We start from the raw sequence: 18,790 nt of genomic DNA, 5'->3' as shown, positions 1-18,790 counted from the left end.
CTTCCAATGGGAAAATACCCTTTTTATAAAAGAAAGTGTCAACTTTTCAAAAAAAAAAAAAAACACCCGTTTAATCAAAGTGGGAATTTTGCCTTTTTTTATGATCAAACTCTATCACACTTTCTCTACTAACAGTTAATTAACATTGATAGAAGTTCTTGACTACGATGTGCTAAAATATAAAATGATTGTCAGAAGTTATTCAACAATATTTCTTGAGTGTCTCTTAAATGACTCTCAATGAACTTTGTTAGACTCTCTAAACTAGCTAAAGATAAATAGCCGTGATCCCTTCCTAACATTACAATCTACTGGGAGAGATTAGAAATATATGTATTTAAAAGTTCAATTACAATAGGTTATTTAAATAAGAAGCTAAGACAGCAATACAAGGTGGTTAGGTGAGAGGAGCCAAGAGAAAGGCAACACCAATAGAGAAGAGAGAACAAGCATTTATTGCTATTAGCAATGCCACTTAGACTAAGCTTAATAAGGGTAGCACAAATGTTAGATTTTTAATCCTTCTATACTGCATACAATCTATAGTTCTGGTGAAAGGATGACATGCTTAATAAAATTTAATATAACTGGCCAAGGGTAAAAACTGAGCTCACAAAGTTGACAGCATATTGAACTAGAACAATGAAGATATAGTATTACAAAATAAACTTGGAAACTTTCTAAATGGATACTCACAATTTCTCCTACTAAATTATTACATATAATTGAACTCTATAAATAAATCATGGTTTGTATGTGTATTTATTTGTTTTTTTTTCCAAACAGGTTAAAATTTTTGACTCAGTCAACATCCTCAAAGAGAAATTCAGATACGGAGTCTCTCTTCATTTGGCTCCATTTACTTAAATGCTACCCCAGGAAGGGACACTCTTCATTTTAGAAAAGTAATGAGCCTGGGCCTGGCCCGGTGGCTCACGCCTGTCATACCAGCCCTTTGGGAGGCCAAGGCGGGCAGATAACAAGGTCAGGACTTGGGAGACCATTCTGACTAACATGGTGAAACCCCGTCTCTATTAAAAACAAAAAATTAGCCGGGCGTGGTTGCAGGCGCCTGTAGTCCCAGCTACTCAGGCGGCTGAGGCAGGAGAAAGGCATGAACCCTGGAGGCGGAGCTTGCAGTGAGCAGAGATTGCGCCACTGCACTGCAGCCTGGGCGGCAGAGCAAGACTCCATCTCAAAAAAAAAAAAAAAAAAAAAAAAAAAAAAAAAAAAAAAAAAAAAGAAAGAAAGAAAAGTAATGAGCCTGTCTCTGTCTAGTCTGTGTCAAATGATTTAAAAGTGGAGTGGACGAGGAGTGAACAAATAGCATTTAAAGCTGCCAATTCAGTCTTTTACTAAATTACTTACAAAATACCTAAAGGGAACATCAAGTTAGTCAGTTTGGCAATAAACGAGTGCAGTATTGCCACTGTGTAGTCTTTCAGTAACCAAACAGATCTGTGTCCATTTTTAAATGAATACTCCCACGTCTTCCTAAACCATTGGCTTCCTTTTTTTTTTTTTTTTGAGACGGAGTCTCACTCTGTCGCCCAGGCTGGAGTGCAGTGGCACGATCTCAGATCACTGCAAGCTCTGCCTCCCGGGTTCACGCCATTGTCTCACCTCAGCCTCCTGAGTAGCTGGGACTACAGGCCTCCGCCACCATGCCCGGTTAATTTTGTTTTTGTATTTTTAGTAGAGACAGGGTTTCACCATGTTAGCCAAGATGGTCTCAATCTCCTGAACTCGTGATCTGCCCACTTTGGCCTCCCAAAGTGCTGGGATTACAGGCATGAGACACCATGTCCGGCCACCATTGGCTTCTTCTTGCTCAATTTCAGGGTATAACCACAGCAAGAGACACTTTTTTTTTTCAGGTTGTCTGTTTGTAATATTTTCAAAAGTGGTTTGATCACAATCTGACATGTGAAACCTGTAATTCATATCTCTTTACCAACAAGAAACAAGTCTTGGTTAAAATGTCTAATAAGAATTTTCTTATTCTCTCACTTCCACCCCTGGCTCCCTACAGTTCTCATGACAGATGTTCCAAGACATTAAAGCATAATCTAAGATTTCCTATTTTATTCCTGCTAAAGGAAAAAGAAGATCACTTCCAAGATGGCCAAATAGGAACAGTTCCGGCCTACAACTCCCAGTGAGATCGATGCTGAGGACAGGTGATTTCTGCATTTCCAATGGAGGTGCCTGGTTCATCTCACAGGGCTGGTTGGACAGTGGGGTGCGGAGGGCAAGCCAAAGCAGGGTGGGGTGTTGTCTCACCGGGGAAGTGCAAGGGATCGTAGGATTTCTCTTTCCTAGCCAAGGAAAGCCGTGAGTGACTGTACCTGGAGGAGCAGTACACTCCTGCCCAAATACTGCACTTTTCCCAATGTCTTAGCAACTGGCAGACCAGGAGATTCCCTCCCGTGCCTGGCTTGGTGGGTCCCACGCCCATAGAGCCTTGCTCGCTGCTAGTGCAGCAGTCTGAGATTGACCTGGGACATGGGAGCTTGGTGGGGGGAGGGACGTCCGCCGTTGTTGAGGATTGAGTAGGCAGTTCCATGCACACAGTGTAAACAAAGTGGCAGGGAAGCTCGAACTGGGCAGAGCCCAACCCAGCTCAGCAAGGCCTACTGCCTCTCTAGACTCCACCTATGGAGGCAGGGCATATCTGAACAAAAGGCAGCTGACACCTTCTCTGGACTTAAAGTTCACTGCCTACATGGATGAAGCTGGAATCCATCATTCTCAGCAAACTATCACAAGATCAGAAAACCAAACAACGCATTTTCTCACTCGTAAGTGGGAGTTGAACAATGAGAACACATGGACATAGGGAGGAGATCATCACACACTGGAGCCTATGGCAGGTGCGGGACTAGGGGAGGGATAGCATTAGGAGAAATACCTAACGTAGGTGACAGGTTGATGGGTGCAGCAAATCACCATGGCACGTGTATACCTAACTATGTCAACACCGCACGTTCTGCATATGTAATCCAGAACTTAAAGTATAAAAAAAAAAAAGAAAGAAAAAAGAAAAAGAAAAAAAAGCTTTACTCTGACTGTTTTCTTTTTTAGTTGCACTTCTACCATTCTAAAGTCATTCCTGCAGTACCTTTTCTAAAAACATGTTAAGGTCTAAATAATTTCAAAAATAGAGCTTAGAGTGAAAAATAAGTAGATCCTTAAAGGATGTTTCTCAAAAACTGCTATGTCTTCAGGTGTTATCATTAAATATATATATATATACACACAGTCATTCCCAGTTTCTGGGTTAAAAGGGTTTTTCTTCTTGACTATGAAATCAGTTCCGAATAACTTCATCTATCCATTTCTTTTTTTATCTGGAATTCCTATCTGTCTATACTTTTTCCTGGAGTCAGAAAGAATACTATTTAGTCAGTTTCCCATTTCTTCAGAGATGGCTTCATGAGGCTGTGAAATAAGGAGCACTGATAGTAACATCCTACACTAAAGGCAATTCTACTCTCGGAGCCTGAAAACCTACCATTACTGATTCCCTACTTTGGTCTTCACAGAAAGGGCAGACAGTGAGCATATTTGAAGTAGAGGGAGGGACTGCCTAGAGTGAATCAGGTAATGAAGACAGTAAAGTTTCTTTGTCTCAGAACTTTGCCTAGAGTTGCCCCTATATATATTCTAACAGAGGGTCACATAATAAAGGAATAGGAAAAGCCTCCCCAGATAATCCCAAAAGGAAATTTCCATGCCTTACTGTATGTTAGCAGCGAGATATGCACAGGATAAAATCGTTTACAGACAGAAGACTAACATTTGTTGAGTGCTTGTTAAGTGTTTTCTGAATATCAAACCCTTTTTGGGCTGGCTATCCATTTCACAGCAAAGGAAACAGAGGCTCAGAGATGTTAAGAAGCCTGCTCAGTAAGATTGAGCTATTAATGGTCTTTAAATCAAATTACATGTCTAAATTTAGCTGACTACAAAGCCTTGTTTTTGTTTTGTTTTGTTTTGCTGTTTTGTTTTTCATTACTTACAGTACACTACTTCCATGGGGGGATATACTAGATATACTCCAAATTCAGCTGGAGACTGACATATGAGCGAGTTCCTTCTAAAGTATGTAACTAAGTAAAACACCAAAGGTTGAGACATCTTATATTCTGTCCTAAATATCCCTTATGAGTGAACACCAATTCCTAGTTATTATAATCTCATTTCTCTTGACCAGCCTAAACTGACTTCAACAAAGTCCTAACCCCCTATTATGTGGGCTTGCATGAACACAAGCAGCATGCACACAGGAGAACCGAGTAAAACACCACAAGGCCTCTGGTTTCCGGACCACACCGAGAACAATGCAGCACATGCCTCCACTTTGTCAAGAGTTCAGTTACCTAACAGTTTTGAGTGAGCAAAGTTAGTGTGGAAGATATAATTTCTGTACTTCAAATTTACAAAAAAAAAAAAGTGCAAAAACATCAGACCCCTTCTGTTCTTTTTATTTTTCTTATTAAACACTGCACCCATCACTTTGAAAAAAAAAAAAAAAAAAAAAACTGCCCAAGGAACTTTTTTAAGAGCAAAATGATCTAATTACGATGTATTCCTTTTGAAAGCAGAAACAAGCTTTGACTGAGTCAGTAACAATAAAGGGACTAAAGTTCCTTCTGACTCTGGAAAACAGCATGGACAGAGAAAAGTTCCAGACAAGAAAGGTCTGGATACATGAGATTATTCAGAAGTGATATTTCATTTAGTTAAGAAAAAGCCTTTTTAATCCAGAAAGTGGGCATGGCTGTACTTTCACCTCTTGCAGGTGAACATCATCCCCACATAGTCTTATCAAATGTACATGCCAAGACAGTTGTTAGCTGATTAATATATGACAGTCATAAATTTGGCCAAAGGCTGAAATTCAAATAATTGAGACACATACGGTTATCCAACTGCTACTGAGGTTCCCTGTGGCCGGTTCCAACCCCTACCCTCTCTGACTGTTTAACTTTCAACGCCCTGCATAATGAGGAGGCCCTGCTTCATCTGCCTCTGTAAAAGTATGCAGCCCCCTCTCTCCCAGATCAGATCAGGCTGCCTTTATTCTCCTCCGAACATGTCATGCCCAACACTCCAGTGCTTTTTCTCACTTTGTTCCCTTCATCTGCAAGTCTCCCCTCTCTCCACTGAGTATCCACTGAGAATCACGGAGTAGATTCTTCCAGATCTACTCCGTGAAGTCCTCTGTGGCTGCTCCATCAGACCTCCTGCAGTTTTTACCACCCAGTTTGGAGCTTAATCAAAGAGTACCAATGTTTGCCAATCATTTCGTGTCAAAGTCACATCTCTTCAGTTAGTTGATAAACTATCTGGAAGTAGGGACTATGCCTTTTGCTGTTATCCTCCCATATAGTGCTCACCACAGGGCTGGACACAAAGTAGATACTAATACTGATTGATCTCACAATTTTATTTTAAATTCAGCACCACCAAAATGTTTTCAGATTTTAATTATAATAAACTTTAATTTTGGAATGCAATTTACATTTACAGAAAAGTTGCAACTCTAATAAAAAGTCTCCATATATCACTAACCCAGTTTCTGCTGTTGTTAACATCTTACCTCATAGTGGCGTATTTGTCACAACTAAGAAGCCAACATTGGTATGATACTACTAACTAAACTCCAGCCTATTTGGATTTCATCAGTTTTTCTAATAATGTTCTTTTTCTGTTCCTTTCCAGGATGTGTCAGTACACTTCTTTGCCATGTCTCCTTAGTCTCCTCTGGGCTGTAAGAGTTTCTCGGACTTTTCTTATTTCCTGTGACCTTGACAGTTTTGAGGGGCCCTGGTTAAGTATTTCGTAGAATGTCCCTCAGGTCAAGTTTGTCTTATATTTTTCCAGTAATTATACTGGGGTTATGGATATTTAGGACAAATACCACAAAGAAGAAATGCCTTTCTCATCACATCATGTCATAGGGCATATTATAGCAATTGACTTATTGATGGTGATATTAACCTTGATTAACTGGTTATAGTAGTGTCTGCCAGAGTGCTGCACTGTTTATCCCTTTTCCTCACTGTATATTTAGAACAAAGTCAATAAATCCAGCCCACACTCAAGTAGTCAAGGTGCTTTTATAAAAGCTCCTACTGCATAGTGGGAGTCTGACCATACTTTCTAGAGTTTCTGGGAAGTTTGAGAAAAGTAAGGTGGCTGTAATCAGCAACCCATGACCGTTTATTAAAAAGTAATAAACATCAGTCTTTGAGGTTGACTGGGCAGGATTTTTCATGGTTCGATTCTTATTTGGAAATATTTATTCAAAATAAATTTCCTGGATTAAACATCTCATGTACCAAATTAAATTGATGGGTTCTCCAAAATTGATTGGAGAAAACTCCATTTATTAGTGGGGTTTACTTATGCTTTTAGCCACTTTTTTGATGCCAGATATTCCTCCCACCCTTTAAGTACTAATGCCTGTGGAATGTACAATATGACTACATGCATTCTTTTTACCTAGGATTTGAATACAGGGAGACATTGTTCATAGTTACTGTTTGCACACAGATTCTTATCCATTCGCAACTAGCAAAGAACTTCCTTATTCTCCAAATCCTAGAACAAAGCTGATCAGAAGTAGGAGTCCTCAAAAGTGCCCAGAGCCCTACAGAGTATCCTTCTAGCATATCCTATGATAAAGAGATAGCATCTGCTTTACCAAAACACAAAAAGGTTAAAGCACAACATTTTTACAAGATTTAGGGCTCTGGCCACACATATGTTATGGGCTTCTCCACCATAGAGAGACACTTTAGGCTATCAGAAGGTGCTCTGTAATTATTTCCAAATTCAGGAGGATTTCAATTTGAGGCTGTGTTCTGAAAAGACTGGAAGACAGATACTGTCTTCTTATAATTCATATTAGTAAGAGCTACCATTTGTAGAAGGTCAATTAAGTGATAATAGCTATAGTGGGCACTTTGCATATATTATTTCATTGAATAGTTATAGTAGCCCAGCAAGGTAGATATTATTATCTCCATTTTGCAGACTAGAATACTGAGATTCAAACAGGTTAAGTAAATTTATCCACAGTCACAAAGCAACTGGGTGTCAGGGCTGGAATTCAAACTTAGATATCCCTAACTCTAAATCTTAAGTTTGTTCCACTATGTTTCACTGTCTAGCCTCATGATATTTTATATGGCTTTTTTCTTGATTTTTATAGAAGGTCGACAATCTTTTACAAAGAATATCACTTTTGATGTGTTCTTGCTAAATAATTTAAACCTAACTTCTACTTACTGGACTGTGATTTTGCTTCCTTTTTTATCCAAATGAGTATGTACACAATTTAATCAATCTCTACATCATTATAAACAAAATCAATGGAATACCCAATTTCAACTCTAAGATCTTCTGCTTCTAGGGAAGGATCAGTGTTCGACTCCTGCCTAACAATGTTAGGAGCTATAGTTCAATCAAGATTAGAGTCTGAGTACACATTGAGCCTAATGGCCACTGTTCTTACTCCAATGGAAGTAAAAATAAAATAAAGATAGTAGTTATGGTCTGAAGGAACTTTAATCACAATTATAAGGTCATATGTTCCATACTAGTAGATAATTTAAATGATGGAATCTAACAAGCCCTTAATCAAAGTTTGGTGTCTTTCTGCTACAGGTAAGTGGTTATATTGGGGCTGGGCTCATAAGAAGAAACAGTGAGACACAGACCCCACTTTAGAATGTGCTAGCAATGGGTTATGGAATTCTATATGTATTAAGTCTCTCTCTGCATTGCAGATACAATTGTATTGTAAAGTATAATACAACAATTATTATTTATTAAGTGCTTCCTATGGGCCAGGCACTGTGCTAAGCTCTTTACATGCTTATTTTGTTTAATTCTAACAATAATCTTATGAGACAGCTGTTATTATTTTCATTCCAAATTCATAGACAAAGAGACAAATGCTCAGATGGATTAAAGAACATGTTCCAAGTTACACAGTTACGCATGCTCTGTCAGACTAAAAAGCACCATTTGAACACCAAGCCTACGAATAACAAAATCATGCACTACAATGTATGTTGTCTCATGCTAATTAGGCTGTCTGCCAACTTAATGAAGCCTACCTGAGTGCAGATATGACTCATAATACGTTTATATCACGCTTAATTCTAAAGTTTGGCCTAAGAAAAATCAAGAATCCCTGTTGGTTATTTTGAGTATTTTGAAGGTTTTATACACTATAGGTTTTTTTAGGTAATCATTTTGTCCTTTCCCAGTCTGAGATCATGTGATAATGAAACAAAGAAACATGCCAGCAGCAATAAAAGCCTCCTGGATCTTTAAGATTCTGTAAGAAAAAGTTTCTGGGAAGAAGCAATGATTCATATGAATTACAATGACTTGACCAAAAGAAAGTCCTATCTCCATTTGGAATTGTTTTCATGTATTTAGTCAAATAAAGTGTGACGTTAAGAACATTGCACAACAGTGCTTCCACAAAGTGTTTCCACAACAGTGTCAGTGGCTTGTGACCATAGGTGGCTACAGAAAATCAGTAGTAAAAGGGAATAGAGGAATAGGTACTTTAGGTTGTTCTGGGGGCTTTGGGAGTAGGTGCCCTTAAAGCAAAAGCCTTCCTTGAAACAAATCACACTGTCATAAGCAAGTACCAAAACTAAATATTTATGACAAGTGCTAGCCTAATATATGTTGACCTTCCATTTCAAAAATTTCTGCCTAGAGTTACACTAAGATTTTGAAAGCAAACAAACCAGTTCATTCCGGCCTCCACTTCCCTGCTCTTATCACTACCACTATCAATTCGGTACAGTGAGTTTCTATATAGATTTCAATTCTCTCTAGGGGAACTTTGTCAAGGGACAAGTTCAAGAATCTAGAGAATCAAGGGAATCTGACTAGTTATAAGGACCATTAAGAGCTATGAAACGATGATTATTTTATAGTCCATAAGATGTTCTCCAACTCACCACCTTCTCTATGCAACAAAGACAATCCACATCCTAAAACCACACTTCCTACAAATGCTACAGTGCTTCTAATTTTGGTCAGACAGATTCTCCAGGCAGCCTTCCCATATAAGGATAAGCACAAATACACAAACCTTCAAACAGGCTGATGTGAGGTCACAGGGCAGGCATATGCAAACCAAATTTGGTAGCTAAATTCTCCAGCTCACAACAGATACTTTAAAAAAAAAGACTGTAACTCCAAACTCCAAACTATCAGTTCTTGAATCACAAGAAAAGTAATAATCAATTAATCTGTTCTTGTTAGTGTTAACTGGATGACAACTATGATCCAGTCTACTGTGTGTAACATTAGCTTTTTTTCTTCTTTTACTTTTCTACTGCAGAAAACCCTACTGTAATATGTGCTGCTAAAGTGGATACATACAATAGCAGAGTACTGCATCTGAATAAATAAATTAGTCTAATCTGTCCCTGTACACAAGGAAATACAGATTTCCCAAATGTCCTGTGAGAATAGCCTCTGATCCATTGTAGGAAAGGCATTGTCCTACACTGTGACCGGGAAAAACATCCATAGACATGACATCATTTGATATGAAGGGTAAGGCAGTATCCTGAGGGTATCCATGTCTTCCACTTGAACTCCAGGGTAGAATAAGACCCTTAGAAATGGCCCATGGCCATGAAGAAAAGATAATTCTCCCCACTTCTCTCAACCAAAACACTTGGATTTAGGACAGGTAAAGATAACTGTCTTCCCAGTGATCAAAGAGTTCCTAATAGCACTATCATATGCCTTGGCAATTTTGAAGGCTGTTAATTAAGTCAGTCAAATAAAATCAGAAGTATTTTGATAGCATGCACCTAGAGTCATGGAAATGTTCATGTTATTTGATCCAGTAATTTCACTTCTGGATTCCTAGTTTAAGTAAATAATACAAAAGACGGCAGAATTCTGAGTCTGAAAGTAGTTATGCAACTGTGTTCTGTTGTTTTTGTTCATTCATTTGTTTTCAGTAGTGGAAGATTGAAAGTTGCCTGCATATCCAATCATTTGGAGATAAAATAAATGTTTGATGGCATGGACAGTTGAAAGAATGTTGTGAGCACGCTGAAAATGACAGCTATATAATTTTGCAGCAACAAGAAAAAATGTTAATATCAAAAGTGAGAAAGGAATTCTGGAGAATAATGTATTTGCTCTGATTTCAGCAGTAAAAAGGAGAACTGTGCATATTTTTTAAAGACTAACAGGAAGTCAAACACCATCATTATGATGGCTTAGAGACAGCAGGCATGAGTACCTAGCACCTTGCTCAGGAGACTCATCGAACTGTGCTGGGATCATCAGATTATGGGGATTTTACCCCCAAACTTTTCTAATAGTGTTATATAGCTTTACATAATTTTAAAAAATCAATTCATAGGTATTGAGCTCTTACTAGATGCAGCATGGTATAGTGGAACGATTGTAGATTGTGGAATCTGTGACCCACTCCAATGTGGCCCCACCATGTTCCTACCTCCTGGTATTCACTCCCCCTTGTGTGCTTCTCTCCCCTTGAGTGTGGGTAGGATCTGCTATTTGCTTCCAACCAATAGAATTTGGCAAAGGTGATAGGATGTCATTCTAATGATGATGTTATGTTATAAAAGACTTTTTCTAGAAGACTCACACTAGGGTCTTTCTTTGGTGGCTATGAAGAAGCAAAATGCCATGAGCACTACAGCCTCAAAGAAATGAATTTTGCCAACATTCACATGAGCTTGAAAATTGATTCTGCCATAGTGGAGCCATCAGATAAGAAGTCAGTCCTCGCTGACATCTTGATTGTAGTTTTTCAGAGAACTCAGCTGAGCTGTGCCAGGACTCCTGACCCATAGGCACTGTGATGTAATAAGTGTGTGCTGTTTCAAGCCACTAAGTACTTAGTATTTGTTACACAGCATAGAAAACTAATACAGAACTTGACTGACTTGCATTTGAATCTCAGATCCTCCATTTATCTGTGTGACTGAGCAAGTTGATTAACTTCTCTGAGTCTCAAATTCTTCATCCATCAGTTGAGAGTCATAATACCCATCTCTTAGAATTGTTGCACAGAAAATTATATAACAGATGCAATATGCCTATTGCACTTCCTGTCAAAAAATAAGCTATATTGCTAATTATAAGTTCTCTCATGGCTCATCATGTTATCTAGCACCTGCTGTCGTATCTGACCCATAGCAGATATTCTATAAATATGCAGAGAATAAATAAATAAATAAATGATAATAAGTGCTCAAGGATTGGTAGCTAGTATTTTAAATATACATAACGAACTAGAGATATATAGAGTTGAGAGAAAAATCCCTCCCCTCAAGCTATTAAAACTAATGAACGACAGAATAGTGCATCAACCATAATATAGGAAAGTCTTTCTAGGGCAGTATAATAGTGAAGGTGTGTAAATGAAGAACTGGACTTTGGGATCAAACATAAGAAAACTGTATCTGCACAATTCAATAAAATGTGTCTTAAGTTGCTGTCAATATCAATAGAAACAACACATAAGGCTGATAAAGTGTTTAAAGAAAGCAATATAGTTGCTAGGTAGCACTGTCAGCCAAGTAGTTTACAATATGCTGGGCTGATGCCTGAGCATTAATGAAGCCTAATGACTTTCCTCACTCACATCATGGGGCTCTGAGAAACAAGATAGGCTGCTTTGTATGCCCAGTAAATGTTTAAAGGATCACTGGGAGACTGTAAATTTCTCCCTGAGAAACTTAAGAAGACATAACAATTTATTGAATTACAGCAAAACTCCAAAAGTGTTGTGCTTAGAAAAACGGCTGACCAAAGTAAGAAATTATATCTTGATAATGATCCATTAAAAAGGAGCTTCTAAAGTAAGAGAATCTAATAAGAAAGTTGACTGGCAGTTAAATACTGTTGAGCAATATATTTCTTGAGCTCTAAGTCAATTCCCATCAAAGAACATCCTGCCAAATTGTAAAATTGCTATTTTCTTAGATTGACTGCAGTATTTGGCACCTATTAAATTGTTTCAAATGCAAAAGCATTATCTCTCCCAATGAATAGATAAATCTGAAGCAGTAGAAAATGTTCTAAAGTGAAATAAATCTGAACCTCAATCCCTACACTCAAAATCTACTCAAGTACTTAGATAGTGTTCACTGTGAAAATCCACCAACATTTGTTTCTGAAAAAACGGGAAAACCAAAATCATTGTGAAATAATGAGGAGTAAGGAAGTTATTGACATAATCTCTGAAAGTCCCTCAAATCATTCTATGAAGAAGACCAATAATACCCAGAGAAACACACATGAAAATTTTCAGAAATGCAACTCCTAATGATTCTAGGTTGAAATAAATGTATTTCTCCACTTCCTTTTATTTTTCCAATGGGAAAAAAAAAAGGTTTTTTTACAAATGCCTTGCTGTATTTTCATCCCAGTAAAATGTCTCTTTGCTAGAACCAAATTTTCTCTCAATACAACAAAAATATTTTAAGGCAATGGCTTTTTTAAACTCAAAAGTGTTATTACAGTGGCAACCATAAATAACTGAACTATAAATAAAGTGAAAGAAGGGGAGCAAAACAGAAAATTATTCAAAGAGCACTGACCTATTGCTAATGGCATCACTCTGACAGAATCTCAACCTAACACTCACTGTGAAGCAAGCCATCAAATCCAGGAAAGAATCATAATCCTTTGGCATATTGATCAAGTTCACTGAAATGGCACACAATGCCCCAATTCAACTTATATAAATTTGTTTTATATACCCTTAATAATTATTATTCTATTAAATGTCTAATAGCAGAAGATACCAAATCTTTGCACACATTATATAACTGGGTAATTTCCACAGAAAATTCTGTCAGAATTTTAGATCACAGGATCAGCTTTCAAAACAATGAAACCCTTGTCTAACTAAATAGCATGCTTTATTAACTTCATATAATGAGACAAATAGGCATGCCTTTATTTTTTACACACTGAAAAATTAAACATAGCCACCCATTTCAAAACTAACCTTTAGTTACAGTCTATTCAGGGTAAAAGAGTTTAAATGGCCTCCCACAAACATAGGATGATTGCAATTTTGTTTTTTAAAAGAATTTGTGGCGGGGCGCAGTGGCTCACGCCTGTAATTCCAGCACTTTAGGAGGCTGAGGCAGGCGGATCACGAGGTCAGGAGATCGAGACCATTCTGGCCAACATGATGAAACCCCATCTCTACTAAAAATACAAAAATTAGCCAGGTGTGGTGGCGCACACCTGTAGTCTCAGCTACTGGGGAGGCTGAGGCAGGAGAATCGCTTGAACCTGGGAAGCAGAGGTTGCAATGAGCCGAGATCGTGCCACTGCACTCCAGCCTGGTGACAGAGCGAGACTCCATCTCAAAATAAATAAATAAATAAATAAATAAATAATAAAGAAGTTGTAAGAATCTCCACAAAGCAATGCATATTAATAAATGTTGCTTAACAATCTAAAATCTGTTTATATCAATGCCTCTTCAAGGCTGCACAGACTTAGTAGGTAGATAAGTCTTGATCAAGTTACTTTCACACACAAAAATACTGCATTTCCCTGGTCACTCTCTCTAGGCTGTTCTGGGAAAATAACTGTTAAACATCTGTCACTGATGGTGGGTCCATATGGTAATCATCATGCCTCAAGGGCTCCCCATGACTAAAGAAAACAAACACAACAAAAGCAAATACTACCTTTTCAGACTATGTTAGCTGTAACATTGGGCTTTTTCCTCTATAGTTGGTAAAGTGATAAGATTTCATTACAAAGGAAATTAAACACTTTCTTTTCAAGGGAGCCTAGCAACTTAGATAATTGTTTACCCACCAAAACAAATTTATTTGCCATAGGAAGAAGAACTAGTCTGAAGCCACAGCAGTGTGCCCCAGATGAACATACCAGAAAGCACTGTGAACGTACACTCAGACACAAGCCAAAAAAGCATGTTCCAAACTTCCCAGCTGCCATACATTACCTAATTAGTTAAATAAGACCAGAATCAATTGATCCAAGAAGTTAATCAACTAGTAAACAAAGGGTGCTAAAATAAAAGGGGCTTGGATCATATAATTCTACGGGCTCATTACTGAATTTCTGTGCAATTAATTGTTAGCATAGTTATTTGAACTATGACTATCAAGAACAAGAGTATGTCCAGAAATAAGAATTACTGTCAAGAATGGTGGAGTCTGAGATTTCACCCTACTTGCAAACTAACTTGTAAGCCTGCCACAATTTTAAGGATGCTGGCAGATAACATGAGACTCCTGGGCCACAGAAACAGCAGTAATCAGAGTATCAGCATTTTCTTTTACCTGCTTACTAATTCTCAATTTCTACATGATGATACCGAGGGAAAGGATACACAATCTGAATCCTTTATACTGGGCAGTAAGCAAATTTACCCTTTGCTCTGAAGGGTGACACTATATCTTTCAAGGATATTTGCATCTTTGAAAAGATAATACAGATCAAAAGCGGTCAGTGCCACTGCTCACAAGATGTGCGAAAAAGCAAGAGACCAGTAAAAAATCGTATGCCAACATCTACCATTTACAACTTATTTTGACTATTATAAAGTGTCCAGATTTTTGAAAAGGAAGGTCATCTGAACATCAAATGTTATGTTGGGTCATTAAAGCCTGTAATTTCACCACCTGGTTGAACAGAAAATGGTGGGTGTTAAGTTGTATAACAATTCAATTAAAAATAGGAGTCATGGATGCTTGAAGAATCCATCAACTGCCAGGCAAAGTGGCTCATGTTTGTAATTCCAGCACTTTGAGAGGCCAAGGTGAGAGGTTTGCTTGAGGCCAGGAAATTGAGGCTGCAGTGATCCATGATCATGCCACTGGGTAACAACCCAGGTAACAGAGCAAGATTGTCTCAAAAAAAAAAAAAAAAAAAAACAATCAAACAAACAAAAAACAAAAATATTCCATCAAGCCAGACTAAACTCTTCTATCTCCAGGGATGATAATACAATTCCTTCATCACTCTCTTGTTAAGTGAGTTATTTATTTGTGAAATCAATTATCGTGATCCACATTACATCTTTACCTATTTTCACTCCAAAAGCAAATCTCCATATATTTATCAAAAGACAAAAAGTAAACCATGGTCTCATTTTAAAGTATATACCAGCTGCAAAGCATTTATTCACTCTATGAACATGCTTTTGCCTTAAGCATTTTGATCCTGATTCACAGAATCACTTATTGACATAAATCTAAAAGTATTCAAGTTGAAAAAAGAAAGTAACATGTCAGCATCCTTATTGAAAGTAAAGTGCATGAAAAAAGAACTTTAATGTCTGGTGTTATTACTCAAGTGTTGTGTAAGCAGAACTGCTTTTTTCTCTTGTTTTGTTTTAATTTTATCAATATTAGTAGTAAGTATAACTTAAAGGAAATAAAATTGTAGAAATTCAAATACTCATTTTACCCACTGATTTTTAAAAATGCTGAACTGCTTACTGAAAATGTGGCTAAAACCTGTTGAAGATCCAGTGGGAGGCCATATATTAAAACAAGCTAGTCCAACCTGGGACCCGCAGGCCACATGTGACCCAGGATGTCTTTGAATGTGGCCCAACATAAATTCATAAACTTTTTCAAAACATTATGAGACGTTTTGGAATTTTTTTAGCTCATCAGCTATCATAAGGGTTAGTGTATTTTATGTATGACCTAAGACAATTCTTTTTCCAATGCGGCCCAGGGATGCCAAAAAACTGAATACCATCTTTACTGAAAAGCGAAGTTCAGTTATAAGCCAGTTTCCATGGTGAGAGAGTAAGATACATTTTCGCCATTAAAATGATGCATGCATATGCACAAGTGGAAGGATTTATTCTAAAGTATCTTAGGTGATTTATTCTAAAGTATCTGAGATACTTTATTCTAAAATATCACTTAGTGATCCAACAATAGATAATTTATTAAAATATATCTAATTTACCTGAGCGTCTGACTAACTGACAAACAGGTATAACTGACAGCAAACGGGATTCTGCCCATTATAACCTCTCTAAAATTTGAAAAGGGTACTAATCATCTCTGTGCTTCTGTACATCTCAGGTATGTTTCAGGTATATCTCAGGTAACATCTCAGGAATGTTTCTTTGTTTGTTGGTATAGATGCAGTTTCTGTAAATATTTATGGATATTTTAAAATATCTACATGATAAATATTTGTTAATGATTCTTCATCATAGAATACTGCAACTTTTTAATATTAGATTTGAAACAGACCAACACCTAAGTGACTATCTTTTTAGGGGAACAGGAAAAAAGCACTAAATATTCCCAGCCTTCCAGAATATGTAGAATTCCATATAAATAATTCAATTTTTCTTGATGTGAAAACAAGTGGAAGTGTTAAGAAATAATTTAAAAAGACTGCTGCTATGTAGCAATTGTTTTTTTGAAGTTCTAATAGATTCTCAGTTGATCGGGGTTTACCTCTTAGCTCAATGTCATACAACCTCTACACGACGCAAGCATATGGACAAAAAGGATTTTAAACACAAAACCCTTAGCTCTGTGTCATAAATAAACTTGGGTAAAAACGCAGGCCTTTCACTGAGTCATCACGGCAAAGACGGCCCATCTTCTCTGCAAGCAGCAACCTTTCTTTGGCTAGAAGGACAGACATTCCCACAAGCTTAGCAAACTCTTCCGATGTTAGGGATCCCTTTTCTGAAACTGTCTCCAGGGCCTAGGCCACCATTTCCTCTTCCTTGTGAGACTGAAGCTCAATTACCATGACGCCACTGTCAAACACACGGAGCCTGAGAGGTAATTTCAGTGCTTCCAGCATCTTGCACGCATTCACTAAATCTTCTGGTGAGAGTAATTCCATTCCTCGAGCTCGGTTTACTAAGCAGTACACCTCCGTGAGTGACATTATTCCCCCTCATTCCTCTAAAGGCACCTGCAATATTCCAGCCAGCTGTTTGGCCAATTGCATGTGGTACTGTGTGCCTGAGCCGTAGGTTTCTCTGGTAACTGGGTTAGCTATTCCCATGCTCAGCAAGTAGGATTTAAACCTGATGGTCTCATCTTCTGTGATGTCACCTTGTTTGTCTTTAATTTTATTAGCAATTGATTTTGATAACTCCACCATTTCCTTAGCCTTGATCATTAGTTTGCTGAGTTCTTCAAAGGCCTGTAATCCCAGCACTCTGGGAGGCCGAGGCGGGTGGATCACAAGGTCAGGAGATCGAGACCATTCTGGCTAACACGGTGAAACCCCGTCTCTACTAAAAATACCAAAAAATTAGCCGGGCATGATGGTAGGCGCTTGTAGTCCTGCAGCAATTTTAAAAATGATTAATACTTTTTCTATATTCTTCAGTTCATGTTTCCAAGAAATATCTTAGCAGTGGAAGCTACCCCCGAAGTCCTGTAGGTTAGTTCTGGTTCCACAGCCTTGGTTTTCAGAAAGCAAAAAAAATTAGAAAATACTATTTTTGTTTTAGAATGTTTAAAGTTTAGTGGGACATTAAAATTCAATTTGCCATACTTCAGTGAAACATATGTGAGAATTATACATTTTAAATACTTATATCATATGCCAGACATGACACTAAGCACTGTGTCTCATTTTAATTAACGAGAAAGCAGTTCTCAGAGCAGTTTAACTTTCTTGCCCAAGAGAACACAGCTAGAAAATGGTGGAACAGAGATTCAAACTAAACAGCTCAACTTTAGAACCCATGATCTTTACCACCATATTATACAAGAGGAAATTAAAGAATTAAGTCCTAAATAAAAAAAAGAATAACAGTAATTTGTTAAACAATCAGGAAATTTTTCATACTAAAAATTGAAAATGGGAAGCTAGCTAGTCAAACCAATGGGAAAAAAAAGAGTGGCTTTAAAATAATAAACAGAAAACTATAGTATTAAAATATAAAATTACTTTCTTTTAACAGTTAAAAACATATTTTAAGCAGTTATTCTAATAAATATTTTTGTCTAATACATTTTTCAGCATTCATTTCTTTTCAAGTATAGAATTGAAATCAAAAACATATTTTAAATGGTATTGCATAAAATCCATTAAAATACAAGTAATTTTCATAAAATGTCCCAGATTGCCAATTTAGTTTATGATAATTAGTAGAGAGCTGGGTGTCCCTTGACTTATGGAAAGTCTTAGGAGGTTTCTTTAATTATGCAGTCTTCATTAAAAATCAGCAGGACTTTTTATAAATATCACAAACTTAAGATTAGAAGCTATGGTATAACTTAAAGCAGTATTTTTTTAACTCTACCTGATGGTGTATTTATGAATATATTTTATTTGAGGTTTTGCTGAATACATTCATTTCCTAAATAAACACACATCTGCTAAACAGAGTACAATTCTTATCACAACTTCTGGTCAATATAATTTTGGGGTTCACCTACATGCAGGTATGATTAATGAAGGTCTGGAAATTCCAGTCTTTCTTACCCCAACATTGTGTAGCCAGTCTGACCAAAAGTTAAGGCTATAAAATTTCTTGTAACTACTACATGTGCAGACACAGATGGAATTTATTTGCAATGTTAAAATTTTCCATTCAAAGAACTGCTGCAATTATTTTGCTCTTTTCTATCAAAATGTCTGATATATTGTAGCAATCTTTCCATGTAGCCTAGCACAGAATAGGGGCCTCATCAACCCGAATAGCTTCTTGGCTAAGAAGTTATTTTCATAAAATGGTCTGGTCTGGAAAGGAAATTTCCAT

The 18,790-nt window shown here is 37.2% G+C and overlaps 2 protein-coding genes and 1 pseudogene across 4 annotated transcripts in view; 1 reads left to right on the top strand and 2 right to left on the bottom strand.

The window, feature by feature from the left end:
• SH3BGRL (SH3 domain binding glutamate rich protein like) overlaps positions 1–18,790 on the bottom strand; it is a 523,004-nt gene that overhangs the window by 13,104 nt on the left and 491,110 nt on the right. The window lies entirely within an intron of this gene.
• LOC126946313 (40S ribosomal protein S24) overlaps positions 1–18,790 on the top strand; it is a 1,171,839-nt gene that overhangs the window by 703,833 nt on the left and 449,216 nt on the right. The gene's annotated exons all lie outside the window — the stretch shown is intronic.
• On the bottom strand, positions 3,240–17,772 carry LOC126946767 (vacuolar protein-sorting-associated protein 36-like; annotated as a pseudogene). The gene is made up of 2 exons (XR_007722753.1): positions 17,753–17,772; positions 3,240–17,281 (listed from the first exon to the last, which is right to left on the bottom strand). The product of XR_007722753.1 is annotated as a vacuolar protein-sorting-associated protein 36-like (transcript).

The sequence above is a fragment of the Macaca thibetana genome, chromosome X (genome assembly GCF_024542745.1).
Source record: "Macaca thibetana thibetana isolate TM-01 chromosome X, ASM2454274v1, whole genome shotgun sequence".
Taxonomy (NCBI): domain Eukaryota; kingdom Metazoa; phylum Chordata; class Mammalia; order Primates; family Cercopithecidae; genus Macaca; species Macaca thibetana.
Note: the sequence above shows the minus strand (reverse complement) of the source record. Positions and strands in the feature narration are given on the sequence as shown.